Source organism: Struthio camelus, chromosome 5 (assembly GCF_040807025.1).
Source record: "Struthio camelus isolate bStrCam1 chromosome 5, bStrCam1.hap1, whole genome shotgun sequence".
Taxonomy (NCBI): domain Eukaryota; kingdom Metazoa; phylum Chordata; class Aves; order Struthioniformes; family Struthionidae; genus Struthio; species Struthio camelus.
Genome location: NC_090946.1, coordinates 55,823,890 through 55,838,037, shown reverse-complemented (window position 1 = coordinate 55,838,037; position 14,148 = coordinate 55,823,890). Strand labels below are relative to the sequence as shown.

Sequence of the window (14,148 nt, the reverse complement as noted above, 5' to 3'; positions counted from 1 at the left end):
TAGAAAAATAGGATGATGACAAAACTTGTAGTGCACATACTTACCAACAGTTTCTTGTCTCTCACTTTTTTTTCCCAAGAGTTTACAGATGCAGGACTTGGCATTTCTGCCACATTTCAAACAAGAAGAAGGGTACAGATATCTTACGTGTGTAAATAGAGACACCTGTTACCTCCTCAGTGCCCCTTAAGAATTCAAGCTTCATACCCCTGTTAACACTTTAATATGTTCTAAAGATGATTCTGGGTAAGGTGATGGTGGAATGTGCCAGTAGGCACCAGCTGCCCTTCCTTCTGTACACGTGCTTACATCATTGCCCAAGCATAGATGCTGGGTGCTTAGTTTAAAGCAGTTGTTGACAGACGTCAGACCTTTGGCCCCATACTGAAGTGTGTGGGGTTTTTTGTTTAGTTGGTTATTTTTTATAAAACATTAACCATTTATACCATTTCTTTCTTGGTTTATTTTCTCTCTTATTCTGTCTTAATTACTTTTCTTCTAAAGTGGAATAATTATAGAGGTAGTCTTTTCCTAGAGGAAGTTTAGGATAACTTGCTGTAACTGCTCTCCCTACAGCAGTTATGCTATTTGGTGTCTCTGTATCAGTCCCTGTGATAGCTGTTCGGAACAGTACTAACTGGACACAGTCTTGCCATTTAAAGAGGAGTAGACATTTTGTTTATGGTTCTGGGTTCCTGCCTAGAGTCACATGTGTTGTAGCAGCTGCACCTAATGCTTCTCTAAAGTTGAACCAGAAGAGCTGAGAAACAGGACTCCTGAATGCTGATCCTAGCTCCAGGAAGGAAGACTGCATGATAATTAACTATTCAAATCCTCAGCTTCCAAGCAGGAAGAGATTAACCCAAGCAGTCATGAGCACCTCAGACGTGACATCAGGTGCAAAGAGATGCTTTTGTGTTTGAAGACTGTGACCTGCTCTGCATAGGACTGTAACTCATAGTGTATGGTTTAGCTCCGTTCAGCATGATAGAGACACCTTTCTTTTGTGAAGTGCTGCCAGCATTCAAAATCATAAAACTCTTGCATAGCTCACACTATGTGGGGTATTTTGCTGCAAAAGCATAGTGAACTGCAGCTTGTACTCCTTAAGTAGATAAGCTTTTACTGAGTTTTTGTACTGTTCTCAAGAGCAGGCAGCTGAAAAGAGTACAAGGTGGAGAAAAACGGGCAGATCCTATAACAATTTGTAGAAAGGATATTCTTGGCTTTAAGTTGCACAGTGGAAGTAGTTGCAAACTTCAGAGGGGTTCTAAGCCTTTGGAAGTTTCCCTTCCTCCCTTATATCATTTTTATGTAGAGGAGTGGGGGATCACGATGCTGTTCCAGTATGCAACAATGTGGGTCTTCTCAGTTTGTTCCTGCTTGCCTTTGTTTCTTTGGGCTTTACTGTAGACAGCTAAGTTCCTGTATAAGGATTGTGTCTTCAGGAACAGATGTGTTACCCAGTTCACCACACCCTATAATAGAGAGGATGCAGGACAGACCTCTTACACTATCTATTTTCACTTCATCTTAAGAAAAAGCAGCTAAAACCAGCACAGTGTCAGAACAGAACGGTTATAGCATTCTTAGAACTGCCATTTATGCTGTTTTTCTCTGTACCTGAAACACTTTGGTCCTAATAGGTGGGGCTACGGTAGCTGAGGAAGTCTGAGTAAAAACCACAAATGAAGCAAAAACAGGGGAAGTGTTTTCCACCTTGTCAGCATGTCTCAGGACCTTAACTGAGACTTTTTTATTGAGACTGGGCTGATCTTCTACACACCCTGTCCTCCAAAAAGACACACTGAAGTGTTCTTCAGACTGAAACTTTATTAAACATGTTCTTTCCCTTCTCCGCTTCCAACTAAAGCTAGCAGTACAATACAACAGTGAGAGTACTGTCCTTCGTACAATGTTATCCTCTCGGGCTGCTTCTGGCATCCATAAAGGCTGCCTCTGTTTCCCAGCTCTTTGTTGTATCTCACTTTTTCCTCACTACTGTTATCCAAAACACAAAGTTCTTGTGCAGGAGGCAGCTTTGTGCTAAACACTTCACCTTTACCCAGCATAACGTGACAGCGCGCCCTCAAAAGATGAAAAGGATGGTGAATGGTCTCCAAGTAGCTGTATTAAAGCCATTCTAAGCCAAAGAAGTCAGAAGGCAAGAAGAGCCTTAGAAGAACAGCAAGCTGAGGAAGGGGATTTGTGTCCCAAAAGGATCTTTTTCATTGCAATAAGGCAGATTTTCTAACAGCAGGACACCAGCCTGCCTCATATGAATACTGCGAGCACTCTGATGATCAGCTAGACTTTATGGCTTTAAGAAGCAGCAGCTCTTTCAGCTGATGACCCCAGGCTCAACTGAGCCTCTGCATGTTTACTTTGCAGAGGGAGAATGGTCTGAGAACTGCATTGAAATGACAGGTCTTTGCAAAAGACCCTTTGAATCAGAGGTTTGAGAGAAATGGAAGTGAGATGTCCATAAAAAGGCTACCTTGCCTCCAGTTTAGCCCAGCACTTCTGACTGCCTCCCTCTACATTAGAGGATCTCTAGCAGAACCGTGCTGATGTTTGCTGAATTTGGAGGAGGACTAGAGCATAACAGTCCTCTCCCTCCGAGAAAGAGCAAAGAACACAGCTGAAACGTGCAAACACCAATCTAATGATAAGCATTGGTGTGGCAGAGCCAAAGCTTACTACAGCAGCATTTCTGCCTTGGGAAAAAGCCAGTTTTGTGTCTGAACTGGACAAAGGAGTGCTTTAGGTGTACGCGTTCAATCTAGAGAATTTACTGGAATAGATACAACTGTACAGAAGCATTGTTAGGGGTTACTTACTTGAGCCAGTTGACCATCCTCCAGCATACATAATCCCATTAGTGTTAAAGCTTTGCCTACGAAGGGACATGAGCGCTTTTGTGGAAACACCTTTACTCTCTGCAGCTTCTCTGCAGCAAAGCAAGGACAGCTATTGTATGGCAACAAATATTCTGCCTGGCTCTCAGTTCAGAGCTTTTTAATTTGCAAGCAATTTGAAGACACCATCTTTTCTGAGTTTTCTATAAGATAGTATCTCAGTCCCTGAGCAAGCACCACTGTAATACAAATGATAAGTATGAAGAGGATTCTGAAGTAATTTAGCCTCCCAAGTAAGTATGTGCTATATTAAAATATATAAAGTCACCTTCAACAGTTGTACATTTGAGAGGCACTCCCAACACCACTCCTTCCTCCACAATTGGCAGTGGAAATCCATCAGTGAGGCAAGAAAGCCATGCCTGAATTCTGAGATCTGTTACTGGAGTTGCACGTGTAACAGCTGATTATCTTTTAGAGCAGTGTGAACGCCTGTCTTGATATGAGGCAGAAAGTGCCTGAATTTGGGTTATGCAATGGTAATTTTGTGTGGAATGTTTCACTGTTGAGGAACTCTTGCAATGAACATAACTATTGCAGGATCATGTATCAAAAGGCTTAAAGGAACTTTCTGTGAACATTTCACATGTCCTCTATATATTAAAATTGCATGTAATTAGGAATACCATTGCTTAATTAACTTACCAGAAAAGGTTTACCAGTGTTGTGATGCACAGCTATTCTGCACTATCAACACCAACAAGCTTGCGCTGCTGTAAACTGCCTGAAGAAGAGAGAATGACTGCTGTATGTCTGACTGGAGAGGCTGCAAAGCGTTCCAGGCAGCCAAGGTTTTCACCTGAGCTGCATTGATTCGGTCCTGGTGCTTTTAAGATACATGTTTTAAAGGAAATGCTTAACATCTGCTGTAGCAGACCAAGAATTGAAAGGGTAGCTTGGCTTCCACTGCAAGAAGCCAAGCCAGATTTATAAGCCCATTGCAATTCAGAAAATTTCAGAGATAAAATTGAATATGCTTTCTTCTTATTTATGCATAGCTGAAAGCTGATTTAGAGATCTTTCCAAGTTTTTCCACTGTACAATAGCCTGTGGTTCACACTACACATTAGTTATTAAATGTCTTCTGGTTACCAGATTAAAAAAGAAAAAAAAAAATCTAACGGCACCAAAAACTTGTCACTAATTATCTGAGGAGGATGCTTAAAAGCATCATTTTTAAGCCAAGAACATTTGCCTCCCTTTGGATGTCTAACGTTTCTATTTAGCACCTTGCATTAGAGATGTAGTAAAACATTTGATCTTGTGTTAATATGCAGTTCTGCAATGCATGATCGGGTTCTTTGCTGCAGTCTCCCCTGAGTAGGCAGTGATTCATCTCTAGGAGGCTAATTTCTTACAGTTGAGTGCAGGATTTTAATAAATAAACCCAAAAGTGAAGTACCCTTTTGAACAGCCCTCATATCAGCAGGTAATATCAGTAATTTAGGAAACTCAAACCATTCACCGTTCCATCCAATTTATTGTTTTGATCAGTGCTGGATTTTTTTTTAAATATAACACAAGTTATCTCTTTTGTTTTAATTAAGACCATACAACACCACTGAGGAATTTTAACCCCAGAATGCCAAAGATATATTATTTGAAGGGAAAGCAGTCAAAATACTCAATAAAAACATACGTTCATCACTGCACCCATGAAAAAGAACAAAACATTTTCTATGGTAACATATGCTAACATATGCTAACATATGGTAACATATGCTGCACCATCCTCTCCTGAATGAAGACCTGGGGAAGGGACTTTTGAAGAGGGAAAAAGTTCCAGAAAGATTCCTTTAAAGACATCTTTTGCCTTACCCCATAAAAGCAATCATTTCTCCTAACTCTTCCTGTTGGGCTTGCTGAGCATTTCAGGCTTTCACAGCCTCAAGAATCGCAGTATCCCTAATTTTAGCTAGGCTTGGCATGAGCCCATATAACGCTCCCACAATTGCTTGCTATCTCAGTTTGTGCCAGAAAGCCACTGAAGACTATCCACAACCCTGCAGGTTGCTGAGGATCTAGTCAGGCTGTCCAAATCTATTGTCTTCTGCTGCCAGCATCATTTTAGCCCTAACAGCATGTTATCTGGACTAGGAACAGGATTTGCTGTCCTATCAGATAATTTATCCCACCCAAGAGCAGTGCGGACGCAATTCAAGTGGTCTCCAGAAGATAAATTTTCTTGTCATTGCCTACTAGGATGTGTGAGCATTTGATTTCCCCTGACTTCAAGGGCTACCTGACGCTTACTTGGGGAGAGGTGGGAATATGTATTGTAGAAAATGTGATGATAGAAGGAAAAAAAAAAACCAACATACTTTAACAACTACCTCTGTAGATCTTCTAATGAAACTATGCCTTGTCATGGACAAAACACTTAGAAATAACAATGAAAAGAATAGGCATTGTTTAAAGCTATTATTTAGAAATCATCTAAGTTTTTAAAGGTTAATTAGTGTAATTTACCCATCTTGGTTATTAAAAAGAGTTATACATGAACAATAAACATAAGAGTTCAATACATTTTATTTCCACAGTTGATTCATCCACATCTGTTTAGCTTTTTGTGACCATCTAATTGATTTGTAGAATTCTGTCCAGTACAGATGGGCTACTGTTCATGACTATTTTCATACCATTTATATTATTGTTGCTCTGATTTTTATTCAAGGCCAAATAGAGAGGAATATAAGAGTGTGATGTTCACCTAAACACAACAATGACATTAAATTTTCATTTGGCTCTGAGATGAGAATAGATTTGTGAAGACAATCCACTATGAATACAAATGAGTTGCTTATACATAAATATAATAAGAGTTCTTATTTAATTATGACCTATTTTACCAGTTCTATAATATGCTCTGTTACGAAGTTTTGTAGCAACAGCCAGGCTAGATCAATTGTCACAAATGCATTTGGCTGAAAACTAGAATTACATGCCTACTTACGCTTGCAAAAGAATAAAAGCTATGTCTCTGTAGCCTGTTCTATACCTACTGTGATTCTAATAAGTTTGTATGTAATCTGTCTCATACAGCCATACACATATATGCTACATTATTTTATACATACTAGGTCTGTATAGAACTTTGCATTTGATGGAGAACCTCTCACTTCATTTTGACAACTGCAAGGTCAGATGTTTCCCACTGTGGAACCCTCCTTGCTCATATTGCATGTCTTTAACAGTGAGTAAGCCTCAAAATGAGCATTGGCCTGTAAGGCTAGCTCTTATTCTAATTTCTGCAAGTCGCCTGGGTCCACCTGGATTAGTTTGAATGAACTGCCCTTATTAAATCTAAAGATAGTAAATCAACCCCAGACCCTCAGTCATCCAAAAGAAAAAAGGGCAGTTAATTACCCAATGAACCCACCTTTGTGACATATAGTTGGAGCTTCATGCATATAGCCGACGTGTATAATAGCAAGAAAGTAAGATGCATGCAGCTGTAACATCTTAGTAAAAGACCTACACTTTCAGTAACTGTGTACCCGTTACTCTGTAGAGGTTTGCTTAAGCGTGCCAACTACTTTGCTTGAACATAGGGAAGTCATTTTCTGATCAGTCACAAGTTACCACTAGTTAACTTGAACAAAACTAACATAGAGTTTTACTCAACAGACATTTTTGTGGCCAAGAGGGCATATAATATTAAGCAAGCTCAAATCCTGAGCTACAGTCTTTGCACACAGCTTTTGAAGCAAATAAAAAAAAAAAAAGTGGATTATTGCATTCATGTATATGTTAATTTTTCAGAATTTGCTGTCACTAAACAAAAGCATCATAGAACAGGGGAGAGGAGAGCAGGAGAAGTCTTCTGTTCAATACGGACTAAACTACTTCCGCAGGAAGGCAGGTTATTAAAACGACACAACTAAGTAGATTCTAATGTACATAACCTCAGTGCAACTAAAAGCCTAATGCTTTCTTGATTTATCTACCACAGTTTAACATAAGACAGCCAATTACCGAAAGTCTTCAGTACAGCTGAAAGACTTCATTGACATGTTGCAATAATACATGACAAAAACATTTTTACATTGGGAAAAATCAGGGAGATTCTCCTTTGAAGTGAACATTTTCTCCATTACTGCATGCCCCAAACAGCAAAGGAGGAAAATCACTGCAGAACTGAAATGTTTTTGAGTATTTAAAATTAACATGTTAGAAGTTGTTGACGCAAATAATTGTTTCTTACCATGGAGAAACAGTACTGATATACTCTCCAGCAGAGGACTAGGATGTATCAGTTCAAAACACTCTTACAGGAAATGTTTCGTCTCTACTTTATTTTCACAATTAAAAAAAAACCAAAAACAAAAAACCCCCATACATGTCAAACAGCAAACTGTGAACTCCACTTTAACACAGTGCAATAGCATTTTTGTATATGGACCTGGCTTTTAGCAGTACCAAAGTGTTTCACTGAGTACCTCCGATGCAATTTCAAGGTAAGCAAGCAGCAGAGTATGAGAAAAATGGATATAGCAAAGGTGAAAATCTATTTCAAATGTAATTTGAAGCAAGACAGAGAGTCAACAAGGGACAAAACAAGGTTGTTCCAGTTGGTGAAGCTGCAGAAGAGAAGATACTTACCCAGCAGAGACAGCCGTGAAAATACAGAAGAGACCAGCATGATACAAGATGGGCCAAAGGAGAGTGTCACAGAGATTGACCTTGCGGGATGCAACGCAGAAGGGCTTTTAGCACAGAGGAGATGAAAACAAAGAAAATGTAGCTTAACAGGAGAAGAAGGAACCAATTCTGGTTACACAACCCTGACAGCAGCCAGGCTGCTTCTGTTGAAGGCTACGCTGACACCAAGGAGTCTGAAGGGTATCAGGTCATTAACTACACTGAAGAGAGCTGTTTCCATGCTGAAGAAAACCAGACTGATAGTCCCTCAGATCATCTCAGTTAAAAAGGTGTTTCTGACTACTTATAATACAGAGTTTCAGTATTCTGCTTCCAGTGGCTGCAAGTTTCTGGAACAGATTTTCTCTCAATTGATATCAATGTTGTGTCTTATAACCAGAGTTCAGGGATCTTAGAGAAGTATCTAAGGGGAGAATTAACTTCACAACCTAATTGTTGAGGAGATTGTTAGGGTCATTTCTGTAACTCCACAAATTTGGTTAATTATAAAATATATCTAACATCCTTTCAATGCAGTTTATCAGTCACTCAGAGCGTGCTACATGAGAACAGTGAATTTGTGTCTGTTTGCCTCCCTCACAGGGAATACATTTTCTGCAGCTATAGGAGAAGCAAGAGCTAGAAAAATAGGTTTGCCGGGTATAATCACCAAAGCTAACATACCTTTACGTCAAGAAAGGGACCCTGCTATCCTTGCATAATCCAACGTTCATCACCATGTCCCAGCATCTTCTCTAGAGCCCCAGCTGCTTTGAATTTTTTTAGCCCCTCCCATTCCTGGCAGCTCAGCCGTGCGGTCACTGCTCCCTTTCCCACCTGCTCTCCCTAGCTCAAGCCTCTGCCCTCATCCACCCGTTTTCTGCCATGCTCTTGGTGTTCTTTTTCATTTTGTACTGCTAAGAACACGTGAAAAAATCCACAGCGACAGAGGAAGTCCTTGAATCACTGCTAGTCAGTCTATATAAAGGGGGCAGACAAATCTCCATTTTACAGCAAGGCAACTTGGTTTCACGTGTGTTTCTGTAGCCAAGTGAAAGTCAGAAAGGCTTAAAATGTAAGGCGGCAGAAACACTGAAAAACAAAGGGTTCCACAAATAAACACAGCCTTACAGCTACTGAAGCCAAAGAAGTTCAAGCAGAGCTATGCTGGAGGTGGTTTGACCCTTAAACGTGGTCGTCAGCTCCTGAAATGGCAGAGCGCTTTTGCCAGGCTCTGCTTTTCGCCGGCGGGTTCCTGAGAAGGGAAAGCTGTTCCCAGTGGGGCAGGAGAGGAGGCTCGTCGCCGTCCTCCGGCCGCTCAGTCCCCGCAGCCGAGGCTGCGCCGCGCTCCCGGCCCCAGCCCCGCAACCCGCTGCCGCTCGCTCAGCAGCGCTCACCTGCTGCTCCCTGCGCTTTGTCCAGACGGACCTGAGAGCAGGAGCCGGGCTTCCGACGGGAAACCTCTGCAAGCAGCACAACAAAACTTTTGTTCTGAGAACCTCTCTGTGTGTGGTTTCTGAAGAAATTATAGTGGTTTTGTTCACTTTTTTCCAGAAGAATCAGTAAAACAACAACGTGACAAAAAAGACCTTTATTCCCTTAGGAAGACATCATTTCTAAAAGCATTTATTTTTTACAGAAAATATTTCTATTAAAAAGTGCCCCTTCTACTACCTAAAGTGAAATTAATGCTAAATTCACCAGCATAGTGTAGCAGCAAATATGCTCAGTCAGAAAACACTAGTTATACCAATCTCTCAACTTAATACTTAGACAGTTCAAAAAAAAAAAAAAAAACCAAGGAAAAGCTATCTGTGTTAATTTCACTGAAATAATGTTTTCAAATAGAAAGCAACAAACGGATGCGGAAAATATTGAAAAGTCATGAATCAGCTTTAATCAATTTTAATTCCAGTATAAGAGGAAGTAATGCCACTTGTCGAAAACAAAACAATCGTTTCTGACTGTTAAATTTGCAAGAGACTTATCACAGTCTGGAGAGAGGTAAAGCTGGATGCTTCCCTTTTCTACCTCTGCATTAATTGACTTTCAGTGCTATTTGATGTATTCTGGTGAAGTTTCTCTGTGTTCTGAGAAATCGTCCTTTTTCCCTTAAAACCAGCTCTGCCATACGAATAGAATTAATTTTTCTTCCAAACTTGTAAGTCTTGAAACTGGGACCTAGGTTTAAAAAATACACATAGATATTTTGTATAAGTGCATTTCTTTATTAAAAGCTTTTTGATTTAAAACCATATTTTAACAGTTCTATCAGGGAACTTTTTGTAGGCTAGAATACTTCTTCTTAAAAACATTGAACATGTTGGGTTGATAATAAGGTTAGAATAAAACTAAAGAATAAGAATGGAAAGAGTATCTAGTCCCGCTTTTGTATCATTGAGCTCTTTTTTTTTTTTAAACAAACTGACTTTTCTGGTCCATGTACATTTTATGGTTAAAAAGAGCCAGAATCCTTTTATAAAATGTATTAATCGTTTAGGATCTTAGCACCCAACAGTCCATTTGGGTGGTGGTTGCCTAAGCTCTTCATTGACAGATTCCCTTTGAAAACTATGAAGATTATGGATTTTACACTTACATATAAAAAAGTTGAACAATTTAACCTTTGTCAGTACGAAAAAGCATGAACTTGTTCCTTTGGAGCAACATTGTGAGGACTTACAGCCATCTGTGAGCGTTTGCAGGGAAAATAGGCCAGCAGGTTCAGGAACCCAGGAGGGGAGACCTGCTGTGAAGGAGGTTGCCAAAGTATCTTTGGGTTCACACCACACGGTCTAAACTGCAGGTTTTGGCTTTCACCTCCTCGCTCATTTATAAAGTGGTTCCTCTACAGGTGCTGGGCTCAAGTAAACCATGGAACAAACATCAGGGTGGCAAACAACACTGGACATTGCCTTTGTTCGATAATGGCTTCACTACTGAGTTTTTTCATTACTAATTTCAAATTCTTAAACTAAAGAGGAAGAATTCACTGCTCAGTATAGCTGCCACCTTGCTAGCAGGCAAAACCAAGTCTGTATCTAAAAGTTGTTTTCTTCTAAACTGTGCTGTTGTCTTTGACAGCAGTAGGACATGCATTTCCTTGTGCATGCGCCGGTATTGTTACCAGCGATGATCAAAATATCTTTTTTCCGGTTTCAGCAATTAAGAATATGCATGTTTTAAAAGTAAAATATATTAATTTTTAATATTTGCAATACAAATAAATTAAAAAATAGAATATATTTATCAAATACAAGATAAACAAATAAATAAATATTTGCAATCTATCTTTTCATAAGACAGTTTTAAGCAATGTTTTCTATCAAAAATTGAATGCTGAAAGTAAGAGCTTAACAGGGTTTATTTTTAATATAACGGCTCAACAAATGTTTAATTTCAAATCCTCAAACCCAATGCCAGGAGCGCCTACAAACACTGGTCTCATCCACAGTCCAGCCAAGGTTGGAGCCCAACAGCTCGCATGGGCTTTCAATGGCATGCACCGCCTGACGCCATTCTGCTACACAGCACAGCGTTCTGGTTTTTCCTCCTGTGACAGAAAAAGGTCTGATAAAGTAATGACTTGTGTATTTAATATGGAAATGCATTTACTTCAGCGCACCCCATGGAGCCTAATGCACTAGATCCTTAAGTTGCCGTGATAGATTGGCTTGACGCAGCCATAGTGACTCAGTCGAGGGTGACTCGACGCTACCTCCCTGCTGCTTGACGCTGCTCTGCTTCAGAGCACTGCTCGTGCTTGGACCCCCACCAGCAGCTGGGGCCCCAGTGAGCAGGAGACGCTCAGGCCAGACTGTTTCCTCAGCAATATCTTGTGCACCAGCAACAGAGGCAGAGGAACGTGCAAGCCACTGATGTGTCGCCCTGCAGAGGAGAAGCCCTCTGCATGAGTGGCTTAACCAGCCTGGTAGGAACCAGTCAGTTCTGAAGCTGCCTGTTGAACAAGTCCAGTGGGGGAAAACCCCCCGAATGGGAAAGCCTGGAAGTTTTGAATTCAGCTGAAGATGTCAAAAAATAAAAAGGCTGCAGGTACTACATTTAAAATATACAGCAGCAGCAGAGGCTGTATATATATGTACTTGATATATTTGAAATTTTGAATTTAGATTCAGTTTATATGCTTGAACAGTTAGGTGCCATTTTAGCTCTGCCTTTCATGCAAAGCATGTGTTCTACACGTTTATTCATACACATGGGGGGAAAAGCCTTGATCTGCATGATGCAGCCATTACTCGCGCAGTTCTGTGCGATGCAGTGCGAGAAAGGCAGTTGTAAAGGCTCCTTGCATCATTAAAGACTCATAGCACTGGGCCCATCTTTTGTTACATACGCTGAGACTGAGATCAGAGTAACAAGGAACTTTCACAACTTTTAAAATACTGAGAAACAACTATTTCATCTTAGATTTCACCCCTAATGTTCATAATTACTGGTTAACTAATAGTTCCCTCCAAAGAGAGTCCACAATGCAGAAGTATATTTTCAGACATTCAAGAGCCTGTCAATGTGACACCCAGTCTTCCAGGCAAATTCATTAGGCCAGAATTAAATGCCTACTTTTGAGGAAAATATAGGAAGAGAAACTTCATCCTTTGTCAGCCATACTTTTGTTAACCTAGACTTTGCCAGATTTGCAGCATGTCAAAACTGGTGCTTTCCTCAGCCATTGAGGCACCGAGAATGCATACTCATTGTTAATAAGTAGTTTCCGCTTGCATGTGACAAAACAGCTAGCTGGCTAGTCAGCCTCAGTCAGTGTCTATTTATGGCAAAATGTCAAAAAAGAATGTCCTGCATTTGTGGCTCAACAATAATGAACATGGCTAAATCTGAAAATTAACAAAGGAAAGTGAACAGCTTTTTAAATTCTGAAGAACATTAGATTCTGGTGTCCTTTTTGTTCTGATTGTTTTGGCTTAACACTGTGAAAAGACCACCTGTTGGGCTGCCATTTTGTGATTGTATTAAATGCAGTGATTGCATGAAAGAACACTTTCCAAAATAACCTAGCATTATTATTCACTTATTTTATAGTAAATCTGCATTCAAAACCTGCAGGAAAGTATAAGGCTTTTTTCTAAGTGAAATTTAAAGCTGTAAGTTCTCTATAAACGTGCTTACTGCAGATGCATGCTTTTACAGTGACAGCCATGATACTTTTAAAGGAGCTCAATTAAACCTTTGATGCAGCAAGAAGCTCCTATATAATAGAAAGCTAACCTGTTGAATAATAAATGTAAGATAAATGAGAGATTAAGTTATACAGAACTGAGTATCTGTGATAATTAAATTAGTAAGGACTACTTGGAAGCAATATAGCTTAAACATTTACTTTGCTCCTGGCATAAACTTGGTACTTTCAGTAATATCAAATTTTTCTAATGTCTATAGTAATTTTCTTAGGGGTAATATGCTTACAGTCATAAGACTACATTGAACTGTGCTAGAATTTGCCGCATTTTGAGCTGGTTTATCAAAAAAAAAAATTATAAACATTTTATCTAAAACTATAAAAGTAGTATTCATTTTTAAGTGTTTTTGTGAAAGATACTATATACAGACAAGTGATGATGATGATGATTTACCTAATAAAATAAACGTTGCCTAAATTTAAAAAAAAGCTTATTTGTATTTTATAAACATCAAATCACCCAACCATTAGTTTTTCCCTTCAAATGGGAGAATTCATTTTCAGTTTAATGTCTTTTAAAATAATACATAAACATTTCCACCTGATTCTAGTAAACATGCCTGTAAATGTATTAATGAAGCAACGACTCTCCTTGAGTGTTAAATAACTTTTATTTAGAGCCAATGTTAATAATGTTTGAAGTAGAAAAGAAAACGTGTTTTCTAAGTATGTTTTCTTTTACACAGTTATGATGAATTCTGAAGTTATTTACACACTCTTTCATATATTTACCTAATCTTTTTAAATATGGATCTAATTCTGCGTACGCTTATTGGCACACGTATGTTATTTACCAGCATGAGCAATGACTCTCCTCTGTGTACTCTCCTCATCTCATGCCACACAACATACATACATTTGCAAAAAAATCCTCTGAATTTCATCTGTGAAAGGACTTCCGTATTGGAGCTGGGTTACACAGTTAATTTAAGGGAAAGTAAAAAGGGAGACGTATAAAAATACCTGTACGTATTTCCAAATCCTTTCACTAGCTTCAATCACAAAAGTTATAGCTGCAAATCAAGAGTTCAGTCTCTTGGGTTTTGCATATTTTTCATTCTCAGAAAAGTCAAAGCATCTGTAGATCTGAAAAAGAGTCATAAGCTTATTGTTATACACCAGATAGATAAAATTTATTTCCTAGAAGGCACCCGTATATCTGATGTTAGCAAAAACGTAGTTTAACATACTGTAACCTTTTAAAAAGTAAAATGTGGTTTTAATAATATCGTTATAGGTTAAAGTGACTCTTAGAAAATAATAGTTTTATTAGTCAAACAAAATTGTTGGCCAAGCAGATTTTTCCATGTGGATTGAACTCTTTCTTATGTTAGAGAAGAGTAAGTTTTTATGTGACTATCAGTGCGGAGGGGG

At 39.1% G+C, this 14,148-nt stretch overlaps 1 long non-coding RNA gene across 5 annotated transcripts in view; it reads right to left on the bottom strand.

The window, feature by feature from the left end:
* Positions 1-9,225: 9,225 nt before the first annotated feature.
* The window catches only part of LOC104141563 (uncharacterized), a 109,504-nt gene continuing 104,581 nt past the window's right edge, over positions 9,226-14,148 (bottom strand). For 4 of the 5 annotated variants that reach the window (XR_011141584.1, XR_011141582.1, XR_693562.2 and 1 more), the window contains 2 exons: positions 13,738-13,860; positions 10,907-11,112 (listed from right to left, as the gene is read on the bottom strand). This is a non-coding gene — a long non-coding RNA (uncharacterized lncRNA). Of the gene's footprint in view, positions 9,741-10,906; positions 11,113-13,737; positions 13,861-14,148 lie in introns of those variants that run through there. The other variant, XR_011141583.1, reaches the window with a different exon arrangement.